The sequence below is a fragment of the Narcine bancroftii genome, chromosome 1 (genome assembly GCF_036971445.1).
Source record: "Narcine bancroftii isolate sNarBan1 chromosome 1, sNarBan1.hap1, whole genome shotgun sequence".
NCBI lineage: Eukaryota > Metazoa > Chordata > Chondrichthyes > Torpediniformes > Narcinidae > Narcine > Narcine bancroftii.
Genome location: NC_091469.1, coordinates 12,586,766 through 12,603,948, shown reverse-complemented (window position 1 = coordinate 12,603,948; position 17,183 = coordinate 12,586,766).

The window sequence follows — 17,183 nt, the reverse complement described above, 5'->3', positions numbered from 1 at the left end:
GTTGCTCGGTGCTCCTTAAAGAGAAAAAGAGAAGCAAAAGAGAGTCCTTTCAGAGTCACTGAGTCTCTGTGGATTCGCCTCCAGTGCTCCCGCAGCCTTTGCAGATGCAGAAATGCCTTCAGCACCCAAGGTTCTTTGGGAGCTCTTCTTATCCTCACCACCCTCTCAAATTCCGGTTCCGATGCCCGCTTCCCATGAGCCAGTCTCCAGCAGCCTGCAGCCTATGCAACTAGTTATTGAGGCATAGATAAGGTGGATGGTCAAAAGTTTTTATTTCCCATGGTAGGGTCTCAAAAACAAGAAGGTAGAGGTTAAAGGTGAAAGATATCTGAGGGATATATTTTTCACACAGAGAGAGGTTGATATTTAGAATATGTGACAAATGGTGGTGGTGGAATCAGATACAATCATTACATGGAAAGGGCATTCAGGCAGAAACTAAAAGAGGCAAGGCATAAATGGATATTGTCATAGTGCAACCAAATGGAATGAGAGAAGATGGGCCAAAAGGTTAGCATGGGCCTGGGTAGCATGAATAAAAGCTCTCATGTTTGGAGGGAGAAAAAACATATTTATTAGCTTATAACTATGGGTAGGGTTTCACAGTAGTCTTCGGAAGGGTTCTAGGTTTAGGCGGGAAACCAGGGTTATGTGTGAGCAGATGGGGGCAGAGCCGGGAGTCGGGGCCAGCCATCAGCACAACACCCTACCAGTGAATCCCAGTAGAATTTAGGGTATGTGAATGAAGTCAGAGAACATGAATTCATTAAAAAAGTTGAAAAATATACAGTTATTTACACATTTACATTTTTAAGCAGTACAGGGGGGTCTGAAGATCCTGGTGGAGCACCTTAGCACCAGGGGGCCTTGGACTCCTTGGGTCTCCTGGTCCCCTTGTGAGGGAGGAGAGGCAGGCTGGATCTCCGACTCAACGTTGGTGAGGATAAGAAGAGCTCTTGAAGGGCCTCGGGTGTAGAAGGCATTTATGCATCTGCAAAGGCTGCGGGAGCATTGGAGGCGAATCCACGGAGACTCAGTGACTCTGAAAGGACTCTCTTTTGCTTCTCTTTTTCTCTTTAAGGAGCACCGAGCAACACTAATGGTGGCTGTATCTGCCTTAAAGCAGGCAGAAGTAGATTTTGTGTAATATGACATGTCCAGTACTGTTAAATAACAATAAAATAATCATGAATCTTGATGGAATACCTTTATATTTCTTTGATGACTTTCCTCCTTAAACGGATTCCCCAAGGCCCTGACTGAGGGCAGAGAGAATGAGCTCCATGGCTCGCAGGGTACTTGAGGCAATGGACCCTCTATTCCGGAAGGTGCCGGATCCCTGATGGAGACGGTGTCCTTTCTGCCATCCGGGTACTCCACATATGTGTATGTGGGATGGGTTTGGAGCAGTTTCACCCTTTCCACCAGAGGGTTGGTCTTGCTTCTTCTCACGTGCTTCCTGAGAAGGACCAGACCAGGAGTTATAAGCCAGGTTAGGACTGTACTTCCTAATACTGACCTTCTTTCGAAATTGAATAGTAACTCATGAGGAGTGGTGTTGGTCGCGGTACATGGTAGCGACTGGATGGAATGGAGCGCTACAGGAAGAACTTCCTGCCAGCGTAAGTCTGGAAGGCCGTTTGACTTCACGGCCAGTTTGACAGTCTTCCAGATCATTGTGTTCTCCTTTTAAACCTGCTCGTTCCCCCAGGGCTTGTAGCTAGTAATCTGCTGGATGCGATGCCCCTTGCCAGCAGGTACTGATTTAGCTCATCACTCATAAAGGATGAGCCCCGGTCACTATGAATATAGCTGGGATACCCGAACAGGATGAAAATGGAATCTAGGGCATTTATGACTGACGAAGTGGACGTGTCTGGACATGGAATGGTGAACAGGAAGTGGGAGTACTCTTCAATGATAGAGAGGAAGAAAGTGTTCCTGTTTATGGAGGGGAGAGGTCCCTTAAAATCAACACTGAGTTATTCGAAGGGCCTGGATGACTTGATCAGTTGTGCCTTTGCAGGGCAGTAGAAGTGTGCTTGCACTCTTCGCAGACCTGGCAAGACCTGGTCATTTCCCTGATGACTTCCATGGAGTAGGGAAGATTGTGCTCCTTTACAAAATGAGCCATGTGGGTGACCCCTGGATGGCAGAGCTCATTATGCAGAGACCGTAGTTCGCCGATGTGTGCAGAGGCACAGCTTCCTCTGGATAAGGCATCTGGAGGGTCATTAAGGGCTCCTGGTCGATAGACAATGTCATAATTATAGGTGGAGAGCTCGATCCTCCACCTAGCAATTTTGTCTTTTTTGATTTTTCCCTTCTTGACATTAGTGAATATGAATGTGACTGAGCACTGGTCAGTGAGGAGCATAAATTTCCTACCAGCCAGGTAGTGTCTCCAGTGCCTCACGGCTTCTACAATGGCTTAAGCCTCTTTTTCCACAGATGGGTTCTGGAGCTCGTAGCCTTGTAATGTCCGAGAAAAAAATGCAACTGGCCTGCCTGCCTGGTTGAGGGTAGCGGCCAGGGCTACATCTGAAGCGTCACTTTCCACTTGGAAAGGTACATTCTTGTCCACTGCATGCAAGGCAGCTTTCGCAATGTGATTTTGGGGGTAGTTAAAAGCCATTTGGGCTTCAGCCAAGAGGGGGAAATTAGTTCCTTTTAAGAGAGGGTGAATCTTATCAACAACTTAAGGGATCCACCGCGCATAATGTGACAAAGGGCCCAGGCCCGAATTGTTGGTTCCCCTTAACTTCCTAAGGATGCTGCATGGCCTGCTGAGTTTCTATTAGCATGTTTGCGAATTAGTCAATGACTCTATGACTTGCTTATATCATAGTTCAGGAATGCAATCACTTTCTTAGTTCATACAGGTGAAACAGTTGCCAGGTCAAGGATCTTGAATTCTGACTACCTCTCCTTCTCAATGCATTCATTAAATTTTCCATCCCACTTTATAGCTCAGAGTTTTATGGGGATTATGGCGCACTCTGAGCCCACTTCTGCTCTCTTGGTTGCACTTCCATCCCCCGATCAGAGTGCTGCGAGTTCAAGTTCCACTCCACATATTTGGATTTAATACATTTGTGTAGATCTAAAGCTATATGGACAAGATGTTGCCTCCAGGGTGTGATTTTGACTGAGACCTTGCTTGGTGTCTCAAAATGAGGTAAAAGATGTAGCTCTGAATTTGAACTAATTTTATCAACATCATTAAGGATGCCATATTAATGCAATTTGTTGTATATGTGTATATTATAGCAGTGTGGCTGAAGAAGAATCTACAGTAAGCTCCATAACAAGAGTGAGACAATCCTAACATAATAGAATGTAAAGCCTGATGATGTATTAACTCTCACAAAAATAAACCCGCGCAGTTCCACAATTTGTAAATCTCAAGAAACCAACTTACCCAGATGGTAGAAATTATTTTCTCCATGTTGATGTGCTTTCTGTGTTTCATTTCGTGTTGGCAGGTTCTTATTCTAAAGTCTATCGTTCATTTACTATATCCCTTTTGATTTCAATGGAAAATATTGGCTAAATCCTAAGCAATCGATGAGTGGTTTCAAGCACTGTAGATTCTGAAGAATCTCTTGTGAGGAGATTAAGAATGTGCCAGTACTTTATATAATGCTCCTCTTGAAATGAAAGCAAAATAGAGCCTTACCAATCTTTGGTGCAGCTAAAAATGGAGCAACATTCTGGAGAATGAGGAAAACATGACTCCAGCTAACAGTACAGCTTTATCATTGTGGTGCACTGTTAGCCAGAATCAGACACACACAAGGTAAAGACTGTACAACAGGCTTTAATCCACAAAGACTTCCACAGAGCCAGGCTGGCTGTAGCTGCAGCAACTCTGAGTGAGGCCTCAGGAGGCCGGCACAGGCTTATATCCTGGAGGGTGATCGACACCCGACCGGGTGGGGCTTGATCCATTCAGGACGACTGATTGACAGCCAGCCAGGTGTTGTCCTGTCCCCTTACACTCCTGCAGGTACAGAGGTTGCCCCCTGCAGTAGGCCGGTGGTGTAACACTGCAATCATGATGTCAATAGTGTAGTTTGAATACTAGACAACTATTTACTTGATGTAAATATTAGCTTCTGTTTTACATATATTGGTGTGTAATTCAGTTCACAGTATTTGTTCGTTAACACAGATCCTTATTTTGCAATGTCAAAGGTGCATTTTTCAAATTGTTCATCACCACACCAATTGTAATGAAGATTCACATTGGACCTTTGATGTGCCTCCGACAGTGCCTTTAGGGCAAACCAAATCAGCGTATTCTAGAGGCCATTTCACCTCTCCACCATCATGCAAGCCTTCCAAATTATACTTCTTTGTTGTGTCTGCTCCAGAGCCACAACAAGGTGTAATTTTATTGGTCACAAAAGCACCAGTTGCTGGAAGATTCCTGCAGTGTATTCTAGAGGCCATTTCACTGGCTCATACATAATTTGCTGTTGTTGTGACTGGAATGATAACCTTCCTCACAAGTTTTCTAATATTCAATGAATCGTCTGAGCACAATGAATATACCTCAGATCAACTGAAACAATCCACTTTTGAGATTATAGGTGATGTGCACACTTGACAATGGTGAATGATTTGTTTCTTTTTTTTCTACAGCAAAGATGCAAATAGGGATAGAAATGGACCTCACTGATCTGTGAAATCATTTCCTTGCACTAAAATTCTGCTCGGATATCGTACTTGTGGATATCCTGCTGTTTTAGGCTCAAAGCAGGGATTAATGTCTGCACTGGAAAATGCAGCATCGACAGGCAAGAATGAGTCAGCACTGCTCCATTTTAACACTGCAAGCTAACATTTCCATTGAATTAGAACTCTGATGAGCATTTAACCCACTGGCTGTGCACGCACGAGTGCGTTATTGAACACTGAATTAAACTCATTCAGCTAATCTCAACAAGGTAGCATCATACCACCTTTCAGACAGCTGCAACAAATTTGGGAGAGTCTTCTACACTTTCAATGAACCATGGAGGAAAGTGCACACTGACTATATGGATCAGATCATTTGAGGATAAAGTGCAAAATTCTAGTGACACATGGTCAGAATTTAGATCCAAAAAAACCCATGCAGAAAGTGCTCAAGGCTATTGATATTTCTAGAAATATTTCCCAGAAAAAAAAAGAATATGTAATGAGAGAGATGGAAGAGAAAGAGACATCCTAGCTGTGTGCTTTGGTCATCATAAGCCTTGATGAAGGATTCCAACCTGAAGTGTTGACCATTCTTTTTCTCCCACTGATGTACTTGGCCTGCTGAGTTTCTCCAACAGATTTTTTTTAATGCTTCAGACATCCTAACTGTATGGATGAAAAATACAATCAATTGTATAACAGAAGATATGACATTAAAACCACAGAGCAATTTAATACCAACTGTATGTTATAATATTTTCTACATTGCATCAACAAAGCAATATGTTGCATTTTTGCCTTGCAACACAGTTGCTTTTTGCATTTTTAAAACATGATGGTTACTTTTCTTTGCGAGGTGATAAATAAGAATTCCTTTGACACAGCAAGGGAATCAAGGGGTGTTGAAAAAAGGCAGGTAGGTGGAGGTGAGCCCATCATCAGATCAGCCATGATCACATTGAATGACAGAGCAGGCTCAATGAACCAAATGGTCTACTCCTGCTCCTAATTCTTATGTTTTTATAACATGCCCAGTCATTGTTCCGTGCAGGAAAGAACACTGCAGTTTGAAAGTGAACATCCCGATCAACTAAACTATTAACAGTTTCCGCAAATGAGACAGAGAGGAAGACTAGCATTTCTAAAAGGCGTGGTGTTCCCTCCATAAGAAATTGTTTAGTGCGGCTTTGTTTTATAATGTCCTGGGTCATGCCTCAGTACATGTGCAAACTGGTTAAAGGTGTGGCTGTGAGAGGCCACCTCCAAAGATATTCTTCTGGTAAGGTTGCACCAAAAGTATTAGCCCAACTCTCTCTTTCAAGTACTGATTAGTCTCTTACATGTTTCCATTCTTACTTTCAGGTGTTTACTTTCAAATTAAGCTATCAAACGTGACGAAAGAGCTCTTCATTTATATCGGCATTAGTTTAGTTCTTACTCATTCACTCACCTCAGTAAGACAATAGTTACTGTAAAAACACAAAGCTGGAGAAACTCAGCAGGTCAGTGTCTTTTAAATAGCAAAGGTAAAAATACATAATCGATGTTTCGGGCTTGAGCTCTTCATAAAGGTATGGAAAAATGTTGGCAGGTGTCCGAACAAAAGAGTGTGGGGGGGGTGGGGGGAGTGTGGTCACAAAGGCAAGAGGTGAAAAGTGTTGACTACATATAGTTACTGATTTACCAAGTACTTAAATCCCACTCCACACACATCTGCCAGCATATTACACAGCATAAATGAGAGAACACTTCAAAGCAAAGCTTTCAATTGTTACATCTTTACAGATTATTATTCAAAGTGAGATTCAGCCAGGTTTAGATTTGACGGATGAAAGAGATATTTTCTCATACCAGCACTGGATGAGAAATATAAATTTCAATTTCAATGATTTCAATAAGGTGCCTGTGACTAAACTTTGTGCCTGTCCTCCATTGTATCATAGCAACACAGGATTTTTTAAAAAATCCTTCCCACTTCTGAGTCACAGACCATCAATTATTTCTTCTGAAGCTATGTATGCATATCTGCAGGTGATGACATCACCACCAGCCAATCAACAGCAACTCCCAGTGGCACAAGGAGACCTCAAATGCCTGAGATATGTCTGGAACCAATCGAACACACTCACATACTTTGTGTTCAGCTTGTTCAGCAATAATTTTTAGCAACATTCTATGCCATTAATATCAGTTTGGGGAGGGAAAACAGCAAAATGTGAATTCCATTTTAAATAATGATAAAAATGCTTATAAATTGGATGAATATGGCCATTTTAGGAGCTTCATGCAGCTTTTTTGAATGATGGAAATGCAAGAGATGTGTAGTGTAAAGAGTTAACACCATACATATGGGTCAACAGTAATAGTCCCTGGTTTCAACACTCCTTGAGGGGACTCCGCAATGATGCAATAGTTAAGAAAGTGCACCAGCAACTCTACTTCCTTAGAAGCTGAAGGATATTCATGATGCCTCAAATATCTCTTGCCTATTTTTATAGATGCACTCCAAGAAGAATCCTGTCTACGTGCATCACATCCTGGTACGGCAACTGCTCTGCCCAAGATCGCAAGAATTGGCAGAGTTGTGAGCACAGTTCAACCATCACACCATTCAACCTGTAGACTGCATTTACACATCCCTGTGACTCGGGATAGCAGCCAATGTACATTAATGGACCCATCTCAACCTGATCAGCCAGAAGGTACATGGATTTGAAAACACACACCACTAGATTCAAGGAGAAATTTTTCCCCGCTGTTATTAGACGATTGAATAGACTCTCGCTGGTAAAATAATGATGACCTTGCACCATTTTTAGCTGAACCTTTTCTCTGTAACACTATTCTCTGCAAATTTGTTTTACTTTGCCCTACCTCTTATACTCCAGATTAGATTGACTTGACTGTATCGCATGCAAAACAAAGGGTTTTTTTACAGTTTCTTCATACATGTGACAATAAACTATTTAATTTAATTAATTATTTCGAGTTACACCAGAGTTGTTGGAGAAGGAGATTTCAATGGCCCATGGAAAAGTACAAATTTTAGAAAGGAGTTTTCACTTAAACAGGATTCAATCTGGTTGATTACTTCCAGGAGGGGCGGAATTAATAAGTCTTTAAATGTTTTATAGAATTCTATTGGGAATCCATCCTCTCCTGGTGTCTTATTATTTGGTAATTTTTTTATTATCTCTTGTATTTCTACTATTCCAAATGGCTCTGCTAATTTATTTTGTTCCTCTATTTGTAGTTTTGGTAGTTCAATTTTAGTTAGAAATTCATCTATTTTCCCTTCTTTCCCTTTGTTTTCAGTTTGGTATAATTGTTCATAGAATTCTCTAAAGTTTTCCTTTATTTCTTTTGGATTATATGTAACTTGTTTGTCTTTTTTCCTTGATGCCAATACCATTTTCTTAGCTTGTTCTGTCTTAAGCTGCCATGCTAGGATTTTGTGCGTTTTTTCACCTAGTTCATAATATTTCTGTTTTGTCTTCATTATATTCTTCTCCACCTTATATGTTTGTAGTGTTTCATATTTTATTTTTTTATCTGCCAATTCTCTTCATTTAGTTGTATCTTCCTTCATTGCTAATTCTTTTTCTATATTTACTATTTCCCTTTCCAACTCCTCTGTTTCCTGATTATAGTCCTTCTTCATCTTGGTTACATACTTATTATTTGCCCTCTAATGAATGCTTTCATTGCATCCCATAGTATAAACTTATCTTTCACTGATTTCGTATTTATTTCAAAATACATTTTAATTTGTCTTTCAATAAATTCTCTAAAATCCTGCCTTTTAAGTAACATGGGGTTTAATCTCCATCTATACATTTTTGGAGGGATGTCCTCTAACTTTATTGTCAATATTAAGGGTGAATGGTCCGATAGTATTCTAGCTTTATATTCTGTTTTTCTTACTCTATCTTGCATACGAGCTGATAACAAAAATAGGTCTATTCTTGAGTATGTTTTATGTCTAGCCGAGTAATATGAATATTCCTTTTCCTTTGGGTGTTGTTTCCTCCATATGTCCAAAAGTTGCATTTCTTCCATCAATTTAATTATAAATTTGGTTACTTTGTTCTTTCTGTTAATTTTTTTCCCAGTTTTATCCATATTTGAATCCAAATTCAGGTTGAAATCCCCTCCTATTAATATGTTCCCTTGCGTATCTGCTATCTTCAAAAAGATATCTTGCATAAACTTTTGATCTTCTTCGTTAGGTGAATATACATTGAGTAGATTCCAAAACTCCGAATATATCTGACATTTTATCATTACATATCTCCCTGCTGGATCTATTATTTCCTCTTCTATTTTAAATGGCACATTTTTACTAATTAATATAGCTACTCCTCTTGCTTTTGAATTATACGATGCTGCTGTTACGTGTCCTACCCAATCTCTCTTTAATTTCTTGTGCTCCAATTCAGTTAAATGTGTTTCTTGCACAAATGCTATATCAATTTTTTTTCTTTTTTCAGTAAATTTAGCAGTTTCTTCCTTTTAATTTAGTTATGTATTCCGTTAATATTTAAAGTCATATAGTTCAACGTAGCCATTTCATACTTTGTTTATCTTCCCTTTCCGTTTTCTCATCATCACCTTTCCTTCTTATCCATTTCTGTTTTCTTGTTTTGAACCCTTTATAAGACAACATTCCTAAAACATCAAACATTTTCCTTATTCTCCTATTTAAAACTTCTTTAGCCCCAATCTCCCCTTCCCCTCCTGAGTTGTCCTTTATCCCTTGTCGGACAACCACATCTCCCCTCTCCATTTGGATTTGCGAATTCACTCGCAAGTGTCAGCTGATTTTGCAGTGACCGTAACTCCTCCCCACCCAGCCCCCCCAGATAAGATTTCGCTTTTCATATGTAACAAAGGTCACTCTTTTAATTCCCTCCTTATATCCTCTATTCCATTTCCTTCCCTTATTAATTCTTGTCTATACTATCTATATTTTCCTCTAAATACGGATACATTCATGTATGCACATTATACATATACACACATATACCTCTTTACCCACATACATATAAATCGTGGTCATTTTTACTCTTATTACATGTCTTCATCTCTCTGTTTGTTTTGTAGTTGTTCTGCAAATTTCCTTGCTTCCTCTGGATCCGAGAATAGTTTTTTTCCATAAGATCGTTTTCGATGTATTGAACTCTTTCCTCCTCTTCAGGAGTTCAAAACTTATGTGTCTTTTTAGTTCGCAGTCTTTTGTACTCTCGTTACACGTCTTCATCTCTCAGTCTATTTTGTAATTGTTCTGCAAATTTTCATGCTTCCTCTGGATCCGAGAATAGTCTGTTTTGCTGTCCTGGAATAAATATTTTCAATACCGCTGGATGCTTTAGTATAAATTTATACCCTTTCTTCCATAAAATCGCCTTTGCTGTATTGAACTCCTTTCTCTTCTTCAGGAGTTCAAAACTTATATCTGGATAAATGAAGATTTTTTGCCCTTTGTACTCCAGTGGCTTGTTGCCCTCTCTTACTTTTTCCATTGTTTTCTCCAGTACCTTTTCTCTTGTAGTATATCTTAGGAATTTTACTAAAATAGACCTTGGCTTTTGTTGTGGTTGTGGTTTAAAGGCCACTGCTCTATGTGCCCTTTCTATTTCCATTTCTTGCTGTAGTTCTGGACATCCTAGGATCCTAGGGATCCAATCTTTTATAAACTCTCTCATATTCTTGCCTCTTCATCTTCCTTAAGGCCCACTATCTTTATGTTATTTCTTCTGTTATAATTTTCTATTATATCTATTTTCTGAGCTAACAGTTCTTGTGTCTCTTTAACTTTTTTATTAGATTCCTCTAATTTCTTTTTTAAGTCCTCTACCTCCATTTCTACTGCTGCTTCTCGTTCTTCCACCTTGTCCATTCTTTTTCCCATTTCTGATAAGGTCATATCTATTTTATTCATTTTCTCTTCTGTATTGTTTATTCTTCTTCTTAAATCATTAAATTCTTGCGCTTGCCATTCTTTAAATGACTCCATGTATTCTTTAATAAGAGAAAGTATATCCTTTGTCTTGCCTTTCCCTTCTTCTTCTATTTCACTGTACTCTTCCTCTTCCTCTTCTTCTTCCTCTGGGTTGGCCATCTGTTGTTTCTTTGTTGTCCTTTTCTTCTCTTCTTTCTTGTTTTCGTTGTCTTCTATATTCTCCTCTTGCTGCAGCTGTTCTGCAGCTGTCATTGCCGGCTGTGGAGATCGACTCCCCAGCTGGTCACCCCTCCCGTCGGTCTGTTTTTTTGCATGCGCGGTTGCGCACTTTTACTCGGCTCAGCGAGCCATTTTTGTAGTCCACTTTCTACCGACCTGAGGGAGCGGGTTTCTCTCTCCACCGCGGGCCTCTTCGAACAGGTAAGGCCTTCTCCTTCTTCTTACGTTGTCTTCTCTTCCTCTCTTCTTACCGTTGGTTTCGATTTTTCTTTTTTTGTCGCCATCTTCTTTGCACCTTTATACTCACTTTACTTTAATTTTTATTTTTGTGCCTTTGTGTTTTCCTTTGTTTTTCCGACTTTTCTGGAGAGGGCTGGAGTTCACCGTCCGGCCACTACTCCATCACATGACTCCCCCCCACTTAAACAGGATTGATGTTGTATGGTCGAGTAATAAAATCTGCAACTCATCAGAAGTTAGTTATATATATATATTTGACCGAGGTTCCCACCAACTTACGGTCGCCAGCATTGTTTTGTTTCCTTCTCCCATGAATGAGGAAAGAGACCCTGTCCCCAGCACAGCCCATGTTAAGCCATTACAAATTTTCTCTGTCAAGTCATTTCTAATTACTACCATTTATACCTTTTCTGGGCAATTTTAACCAAATAATCTGTCACGGCCTCCCCAACATGAAGAACTAATCTTCCTTTTGTGACGAGCCCAAAGGACCCCAAAACCTAGCAGCAATAGACATTCACCAGGACAAGTAGTTACTTAAACAAAAGTTGTTTTTAATTATCTTTAAACATGAAAACAGAATCAAATTTTAACTTATCTCTATACTTAACTAACCCAAATCAACCCCCTTCTAATTCTAGGCACACGTGTATGTAATGTTTGTGTAAATTTAAGAAAAGTTCTTTGGTTCACTGTTCAATCTCACTTCTCCTTCTTCCAAGTTCTCTGGTTGCAGGCAATTCTTACACTGTGCACAGAATTTAACATGTATAAAGTTCACCAGGCTTTGGTGATCGAAAGGTAAATGTTTATCACTCAGGAAGGTTCTTGTAGGGTTTCCAGAGAGAGATTTGTTGTTCCCGGATTTACACAACTGAGTTACCACCATTAGTCACCTCAATGTCTCGCTGATGAAACTTGCCCGATCAGGGTTCTCCAGGTGATAACCAACTGAGGAACCACCATTAGTCACCTCAATGTCTCGCTGATGAAACTTGCCTCATCAGGGTTCTCCAGGTAATAACCTCTTTCTTTCAGGCTCCACCGAGTTCCTTTCTGTTCCCCTTATTCCAAGAGAAACATCAGACAGGTAGCACTTTCAGCCATCCACCTCTCCGGAGCTTTTCTGTTTCCAACCAGCTTCTCCTGGCTTGCACTCTCCAGCTGCTTTCCGTGTCACACACACTAGCTGGGAGAACTTGTTGAACTTGTCTTCTCTCCCTCTCTCTCTCTCCAACTGCCAACTGCCAAAAAGCCCATGTGACTCTCTCACTTGCAAAATATCCCCACCTTTTTCAACAAACCACAAGAGTTCACCTCTCTTGGTCAAACTGTTGTCTTAGATAAACAAAACCCAGGAGTGACTTTTCTGTGAGCACTCTGTAGGTACTTTTAAACAGCCAGTTTGTCTCCTCCAAACAATAGTCTATTCATTTCATGATGTAATTTCAATTAGCACCTACTTGTGAAATATGCATGGCATTCTCCATAAATCTTGCAATGTTACTGAATATGAATTCTTCAGTATTTCAAATAAGATCAGTTTTAAAATCTGTGTATGTATGAAACTTACTTTAATTTTACCAAATTCTCCCAAATATATATATACTCTTTTTTTTTAATTTTTAATTTTTTAAATTTTTTTATTTTTCACACCATAAACCACATTGACCAAGATACATACATTTTCCTTTTCAAATATATACAGTGTCATTTTCTCCCCTCCCTCCTCCTATCCCACCCTCCCTACCTCCCCCCCATTCATTTAAAGTACAGAATCTAAGATACATTAAACCAGTCAAACAATGTTGTCATTCAATAAAAATAAACAAGAAATTCCACTGAGTCAATTCTTTTCATTTCCTTCTCCTTTCATTATTTTAGGTGGTAGATGTCCCCAGTAGGTTTTCTCTATTGTGTTTCTTGTATGGCTCCCATATTTGTTCAAATATTTCAATATTATTTCTTAAATTATATGTTATTTTTTCTAATAGAATACATTTATTAATTTCTATATACCATTGTTGTATTCTCAAGTTATCTTCTAATTTCCAAGTTGACATAATACATTTTTTTGCTACGGCTAGAGCTATCATAACAAATCTTTTTTGTGCACCATCCAAATCAAGTCCAAATTCTTTGTTTTTTATGTTACTTAAGAGGAAGATCTCTGGGTTTTTTGGTATATTGTTTTCTGTAATTTTATTTAATATCTGGTTTAGATCTTCCCAAAATTTTTCCACTTTCTCACATGTCCAGATTGCATGAATTGTTGTTCCCACTTCTTTTTTACAACAAAAACATCTGTCAGATACTGTTGGGTCCCATTTATTTAACTTTTGAGGTGTAATGAATAGCCTGTGTATCCAGTTATATTGTATCAGACGTAACCTCGTGTTTATTGTATTTCTCATAGTTCCAGAGCATAACTTCTCCCATGTTTCCTTCTTTATCTTTATGTTTAAATCTTGTTCCCATTTTTGTTTAGTTTTACCAATTGTTTCCTTGTTCTCCTTTTCTTGCAGTTTAATATTTATATTTGTTATAAATTTTTTGATTATCATTGTATCTGTAATCACATATTCAAAATTACTTCCCTCTGGTAACCTCAGACTGCTTCCCAATTTGTCCTTCAAGTAGGATCTCAGTTGGTAGTATGCCAACACTGTATCTTGAGTTATATTATATTTATCCTTCATTTGTTCAAAGGATAGTAATTTATTACCTGAAAAACAATTTTCTATTCTTTTGATCCCTTTGTTCTCCCATTCTCCAAAGGAAAGGTTATCTATTGTAAAAGGGATTAACTGATTTTGCGTCAGTATTAGTTTTGGTATTGGTAATTTGTTTTATTCCTTTTTACATAAATCTTCTTCCAAATATTGAGCAGATGATGTAATACTGGAGAACTCCTACGTTGTACCAATTTTTCATCCCATTTATATAATATATGTTCAGGTATCTTCTCCCATATTTTATCTAGTTCTAATCTAGTCCAATCTGGCTTTTCCCTTGTTTGATAAAAATCTGATAGGTATCTTAATTGTGCGGCTCTATAATAATTTTTAAAGTTTGGCAGTTGTAAGCCTTCTTGTTTATACCATTCTGTTAATTTATCTAGTGCTATCCTCGGTTTCCCCCCCTTTCCATAAAAATTTCCTTATTATTTTCTTTAACTCCTTGAAGAATTTCTCTGTCAAGTGTATTGGCAATGCCTGAAATAAGTATTGTATCCTTGGGAAAATGTTCATTTTAATACAATTTATCCTCACCGACAAAAGGCAAAGGAGGAAAAACCCAACACCCAACCGCAACCAACCAATTTTCCCCTGCAACCGCTGCAACCGTGTCTGCCTGTCCCGCATCGGACTTGTCAGCCACAAACGAGCCTGCAGCTGACCTGGACATTTACCCCCTCCATAAATCTTCGTCCGCGAAGCCAAGCCAAAGAAGATCCTTCCTATTAGTGTTAGTGGTAAATCTTACCAATGCTCTAAATCGTCCTGAAATTTTTTCATTAGTGGATAATAATTGAGTTTATATAGATGGCCGAGGTTTTTATTTATTAGTATACCTAGGTATCTTATTGCTTGCATTTGCCATCTGAATGGTGATTCCTTCTTAAATTTTGAGAAATCCGCATTATTCATGGGCATTGCTTCACTTTTATTTGCGTTAATCTTGTAACCCGACACTTCTCCATATTCCTTCAATTTCTTATGTAATTCTTTTATTGATAATTCTGGTTCTGTTAAGTATACTATAACATCATCTGCAAATAAACTGATTTTATATTCCTTGTCTTTTATTTTTATCCCTTATATTTTATTTTCTGTTCTTATCAATTCTGCTAGTGGTTCTATAGCTAACGCGAACAATAAGGGTGATAGTGGGCATCCCTGCCTTGTTGATCTGCTTAAATTAAATTGCTTTGATATATATCCATTTACTGTCACTTTCGCCAATGGCCCCTTATATAATGCTTTAATCCAATTAATATACTTCTCTGGTAAACTGAATTTTTGCAATACTTTGAATAAATAATTCCATTCTACTCTGTCAAAGGCCTTCTCTGCGTCTAAAGCAACTGCTACTGTTGGCGCTTTACTCCCTTCTACTGCATGAATTAAGTTAATAAATTTACAAATATTGTCTGTTGTCCGTCTTTTTTTAATAAATCCAGTTTGGTCTAGATTTACCATTTTAGGTACATAATCTGCTAATCTGTTTGCTAATAGTTTAGCTATTATCTTATAATCTGTGTTAAGTAATGATATTGGTCTATATGATGCTGGTGCGAGTGGATCTTTCCCTGTCCCTGTATTACTGTAATTATTGCTGTTTTGCATGAATCTGGTAAGCTTTGTGTTTTGTCAATCTGGTTGATTACTTCCAGGAGTGGAGGAATTAATAAATCTTTAAATGTTTTATAGAATTCTATTGGGAATCCATCCTCTCCTGGTATTTTATTATTTGGTAGTTTTTTTATTATCTCTTGTATTTCTACTATTCCAAATGGTTCTGTTAATTTATTTTCTTCCTCTATTTGTAATTTTGGTAGTTCAATTTTAGTTAAAAATTCATCTATTTTGTCTTCTTTCCCTTCGTTTTCAGTTTGGTATAATTGTTCATAGAATTCTCTAAAGTTTTCATTAATCTCCGTTGGATTATATGTGATTTGTTTGTCTTTTTTCCTTGATGCCAATACCATTTTCTTAGCTTGTTCTGTCTTAAGCTGCCATGCTAGAATTTTGTGCGTTTTTTCCCCTAGTTCATAGATTTCTGTTTTGTCTTCATTATGTTCTTCTCCACCTTATATGTTTGTAGTGTTTCATATTTTATTTTTTTATCTGCCAATTCTCATCTTTTAGTTGTGTCTTCCTTCATTGCTAATTCTTTTTCTATATTTACTATTTCGCTTTCCAACTGCTCTGTTTCCTGATTGTAGTCCTTCTTCATCCTGGTTACATAACTTATTATTTGCTCTCTGATGAACGCTTTCATTGCGTCCCATAGTATAAACTTATCTTTCACTGATTCCGTATTTATTTCAAAGTACATTTTAATTTGTCTTTCAATTAATTCTCTAAAATCCTGCCTTTTAAGTAGCATAGAGTTTAATCTCCATCTATACATTCTTGGAGGGATGTCCTCTAACTCTATTGTCAATATCAAGGGTGAATGGTCCGATAATATTCTAGCTTTACATTCTGTTTTTCTTATTCTATCTTGCATACGAGCTGATAACAGAAATAGGTCTATTCTTGAGTATGTTTTATGTCTACCCGAATAATATGAATATTCCTTTTCCTTTGGGTGTTGTTTCCTCCATATATCCAAAAGTTGCATTTCTTGCATCGATTTAATTATAAATTTGGTTACTTTGTTCTTTCTGTTAATTTTTTTCCCAGTTTTATCCATATTTGAATCCAAATTCAGGTTGAAATCCCCTCCTATTAATATGTTCCCTTGCGTGTCTGCTATCTTCAAAAAAATATCTTGCATAAACTTTTGATCTTCTTCGTTAGGTGAATATACATTGAGTAGATTCCAAAACTCCGAATATATCTGACATTTTATCATTACATATCTCCCTGCTGGATCTATTATTTCCTCTTCTATTTTAATTGGTACATTTTTACTGATTAATATAGCTACTCCTCTAGCTTTTGAATTATATGACACTGCTGTTACATGTCCTACCCAATTTTAATTTCTTATGCTCCATTTCAGTTAAATGTGTTTCTTGCACGAATGCTATATCAATTTTTTCTTTTTTCAGTAAATTTAGCAGTTTCTTCCTTTTGATTTGGTTATGTATTCCGTTAATATTTAAAGTCATATAGTTCAACGTAGCCATTTCATACTTTGTTTATCTTCCCTTTCCGTTTCCTCATCATCACCTTTCCTTCTTATCCATTTCTGCTTTCTTGTTTTGAACACTTTATAAGACAACATTTCTAAAACATCAAACATTTTCCTTATTCTCCTATTTAAAACTTCTTTAGCCCCATTCTCCCCTCCCCCTCCTGAGTTGCACTTTATCCCTTGTCGGACAACCACATCTCCCCTCTCC